This window comes from Ornithodoros turicata, chromosome 1 (assembly GCF_037126465.1).
Source record: "Ornithodoros turicata isolate Travis chromosome 1, ASM3712646v1, whole genome shotgun sequence".
NCBI classification, from domain to species: Eukaryota; Metazoa; Arthropoda; class Arachnida; order Ixodida; family Argasidae; genus Ornithodoros; species Ornithodoros turicata.
In genome coordinates, this window is record NC_088201.1 from 172,945,844 (window position 1) to 172,950,734 (window position 4,891).

Here is a 4,891-nt window from a genome sequence, read left to right on the forward strand (position 1 = left end):
TAGTTAAAACGTAGCCGGGAGCAAATGTGTACGTTCGTGAGACGTACCCAGCATCCACAACTCGACGTTCGCTGGATGTTGATGGGCGGTTACTGGTTCTGTGGGACGGTTAATAACTCCGTGTTGCACACAGCTATAGTACACAGGCCTAAAGTACATACACCTATAGGCTATGCCCCTATGTGTGTGCACTTATGGAAATATTACGTCCATTTACAGCACAGCAATGGCGCAGCACCACTCTACCAGTTGCGCAAAGGGTGCTTATGGCACTTAGATTTTACGCAACTGGTGCGTTTCTTAGCAACATCGCAGAGGAGGAAGACTTCCTTACGAGCAAGCGACCAGTGTCGGAGTCCATTCATGATGTCAGCACTGCAATCATCCGTAACCTGGCCCCGCGATACCTGAAGTTTCCCATGTCACCCGAGGAAAAGTTGAGGGTAAAACGGGACTTTTACGAGATTTCAGGTCTGCCTGGCTGCCTTGGTACGTCAACGTGACTTTACAGCATAATGTTGTATTCTAAAACATGCAAAACTTATGCTTACCGACCGCATTCTAACATTTCAGGCGCAATTGATGGGACAGCGATTTCAATAATGGCTCCAAGCAGGACAGACCAACGTTTTGTGGATGGTAACTATTACTGTCACAAGGGATATCATGCCATCAACGTGCTTGGGGTAAGGTAGGTTTCATATACGATAGCTTAGCATACATATTCCTCTTTTATAGCCATAAAATTTTAACAGGTGTCGGACGCTACTCGCCGCATCCTTTACCTAAATGCATGCCAGGGAGCTGCCACGATTCAGCTATATGGAGTTTGTGTGACCTCCGTCGCCAGGCTCCTCAACTGTTTGCAGATGGCGAATGGCTTTTAGGCAAGTATACATTCCACTTCTCCGAGAGAAGAAACAGTAAAGCAAAATATTTCCACATTCGTTTGCGTGGAAAGCAGTTATCTGTGCAAGACTCTGTACTGAAAAAAAAAGAAAAGAAAAACACCTTCAGCAGAAAGCTGCGCACTATGCTGCTAGTAAACTAGTGCTTGCTTCAGAAGTGCAAGTACTAGTGGTTAGATTGTACTAGCCACGTAATCAGGTTTCCTTCATCGGGAGTAGCAAGCCCATAGGTCTGGGCTTTCCCATCATGCCATCACCTTTCCCCGTCATCGCAACAAAGAAATATGTGTCCCACCCTGATGTAACGTGATCTTCAAGTGGAGTACGACAAGTGATTGTGTCGGGAGTGTACAAATATGACTATAATCACATATAATGCATGTCTATAATCACTGTTCTACATACCCTTCCGACATGTAACGTTTTAGAAAATGATTATCTGTGGTTAATAATTGATACAAGCAACTTATGTATTTACAATGACATAGTTATATGTCATTCAACATTGTCAATCAATGGTGTTGCACCATAGCTGTGCAACACCATTGCACAACTATGGTGCTTTCTGGGCAGCATGTGTACAGAAGTCAGTGGTAGAAATTTTCACTCACTCATGCTCACTACGTTCTCACTTCATTTGCACATCTGCTCACAAAAAAGAGGGCCGATAAAATAAAGGGGAGCACGAGTAACGGATTATTCTTTAGAAGGCCTTTCTGAAAATTAGGGGCGATGTATGCAAAATGCTGTGCACCTGGCTCGAAATTTCACTGTCACTGACAAAAAAAAAGGACCTAATTCAAACGAAATTGGGGTTTCAATTTATGAGAGTTTGCTATGCCGAAAGAGAAAATAGAATTGCATTTTAAGAGACTTTACGAGAATTGATGTTAATGTTTATTGAAATTTAGATGTATCCAAAATGCTGTACACAGGTGAAATGTATGCATTTGATGCCCTCGCACATATGACAAATCTAGGATGATAACTAAAATATGGTGTGCACACAATGTGTTTGTCACGAAGGAAGAAATATTGAAAGTACACTATATACATATATACACTATATACACATGTTGCCATGCAACTGTATGATCACATAGGACGTGTCTTCAGTTTTCTGCTCTTTATTTTCCCTCAGGTGACCTCGGCTATCCTCTTGAGCCCTGGCTCATGACCCCAGTTCGCAGCCCTGCAACGAGTAGCGAGGAAGCATACAATGAAGCCCATCGTAAAACAAGGGTCCGAGTTGAGCAAACATTTGGTGTTCTGAAAATGAGGTTCAGATGCCTGCAGCGATACAGGACACTACACTTCTCACCGGATCGGGCCTCCAACATAATAACAGCATGTGGACTTCTGCACAACATGTGCCACAAATACAACACTCCTGAGCCAGCATATGAGGAAGAGCCAGAGAACTATGAGGATAACAGTGCAGGAGCGTTGGATATAGACATCGACGAAGCCGATGATTTATCTGTCGTAACCGGGGGACTGTCTAGAAGGAGCCAGATAATAAGGCAATATTTTTGATGCTTTACAATTTCTTCCATTTTCAGTGCTGTTAAAATATTCAGTATTGTAAATATGCTGGGGATTTCACCTTTGTAAGTAGCTTCTGGAGTAACTAGGCCTGCAAGTACCGTAATTTCACACGTATTAGCCGCGGCTTATGCGCGATTTTTTTCTCTCACGGACGCTCCGCAGCTTATCCACCGGTGCGGCTTATCTGATGACTATTTTTTCCTGGTATCTTCCCCATACGTCGGTTTTAATGAAAGGGCCGACAGTGTCTCTGGACTAGTTCTGCCCCGCCGATGCACGAACAGCCCTGCTGGAAATGGTCCAATTCAAAATAGCCCGGAAATCTCATTCAGTTTAAGTGGATATCACATGGAGAATTCTCATTAAAAGTCCCGGAATTTTCCAATTCCGAACCGACAATTTTGGACAAATACCATATTAAAATCCAGGACTTTTCAATTGGCTCCAATGTGAACCAGGTGCGGACCTGAATGAGTTTCAATTGGAAACTTCACATGGAACTCCCATTGACTGCCATCCTTTCTTCTCATTGGGCCAACGTGCACTACCATCGAGATTCCAATTCAAGTTGGCATGAAATTCCCATTGCCAATGTACTTTTCATATTTGTTATCTCATTGCAATACACTACTTTTCCAGTGGGTACTAATGGCGATTTCAATAACAGGGCTCCACTCCGTATGAAATTTCTGATGAATGATTATTTGCAAAGCATATGAAAACATGGCATCTTGTACCCGCAGGTAACACATGGGATGCAATATTGTGCTGGGTAAAGGAAAAATTGTCATTATATGGACAAAACTATTCACCAACCAAAAGCAATCAAAAATGACTAGAGAAAACCTACAGGCAAACATTTAACACATGGCTCTTGAATCACAAGAGACTTCTCAAAAGTATGTCACTTTACTGCAGAGTCTCGCAGATAAATGTGCGTTCATGCTATCACAGGTATAATGAACTTTGATATTATCACAGCTAAGTCCACATCATAACAGAAACATGCACCATGTAAGGCAGGAACATACGGAAGTATACCCATTGAGGCACGTAGTTTCTCAATTACATGTTGAAACACTTTGAAAAAAACAGGCAAAAATGGGAGAAGTCTCGCACTCTCATGTGAATAAAATAAGTATTTAAAGAGTATGAAACATTTGTTTGACTTTGAACGCTTTGAACTTTGAAACACTGAAAATGTGCAAAGGAGCAAAAAGGTGGCACATGGGATTAACAACCATAGCAGCCTTGTCGACACGTGCACACAAACCAGTGCTCTTTTGCAAAATGCCCAAACGCCCTGCTGCTTCGTGTGTCAATTAAGTTTTTGGGTGTGCGCATTGCATTTAACTCTTACAGCCTGCAACACATGTGTTGCCTGTAATATGTTAAGGATATAAACCTACTAAACACATCCTTTGGTGGTTAGAGCATTGTTGCGCTATCCATAAACGCGAAATTGGACGCTGCTACCTTCAGATCATGCAGCAATATGACCCTGTTGCAACACCTGTACAAATGTAGCCCCTGTTCCTTACTTTGACACGTGAAGAGCGGCATGAGATAACAATGTGCATATTTTGGCATGTTCTTGACACTAATTGTTCATCCCGAGTTAATCATTGGGTCCATGCCTGGTTTAGGTCCGCCACTCGATTTCAACCTTGAAATCTCCATACCTGGATGTAATTATGCAAGGTGCATCATAATCTGCAATTAATATGCGGCGCTCGACCCCACAAATTCCTCTAGAGACCTGTGATTCACGAAATGTTTCGGCAGAGGCGGCCATGTCACCTCCATGTGCCCATTGTGTACCTACGAGTGCCTACACACACCTCACTCTCTTCCCGGCATTCTTTTCACCTGTTCTCTCTCGCCTGTCGCTGGGAACGCATACCACTTCCGCTAGCAGACAGCAGCCGCGCATGCTATGGAAGTGCATTTGACTCTTGCATTTCATTCAGAGTGGCCGCAGGTGGCCGTATTACATTTTTTGAAGCGTCTGCCACCAAAACACACCTTCTCTTATAGATATCACCGTTTTCATTGACCTCCTGAAGAAATAATGACGGGGCAACTATACTTGACAGCAAATGCACTAGTGCAAGGAGGCTAAGTGCCTCACAGGGACAATACAGTCTCGGATATCTGTGAAGGTGTGTTTTGGTGGCAGACGCTTCAGAAAAATGTAAAACTGCCATCTGCGGTCGGGAATGTAGGTAAACAATTGGCGCATGGCCGCCGCTGCCGAAACTTTCCGTAAATCACGGGTCTCTCGAGGAATTTGTGGGGCCGAGCGCCGCATATTAATTGCAGATTATGATGCACCTTCCATAATTACATCCAGGTATGGAGATTTCAAGGTTGAAATCGAGTGGCGGACCTAAACTAGACATGGACCAATCATTGTACTGTCCGCAAACAAAGCT

General features: G+C 43.4%; 1 long non-coding RNA gene across 1 annotated transcript; it reads left to right on the plus strand.

Moving 5' to 3' along the window:
* Positions 1-438: 438 nt before the first annotated feature.
* On the plus strand, positions 439-796 carry LOC135373051 (uncharacterized). The gene is made up of 3 exons (XR_010416243.1): positions 439-489; positions 574-686; positions 756-796. It is a non-coding gene; the product is annotated as an uncharacterized LOC135373051 (long non-coding RNA).
* Positions 797-4,891: the final 4,095 nt, after the last annotated feature.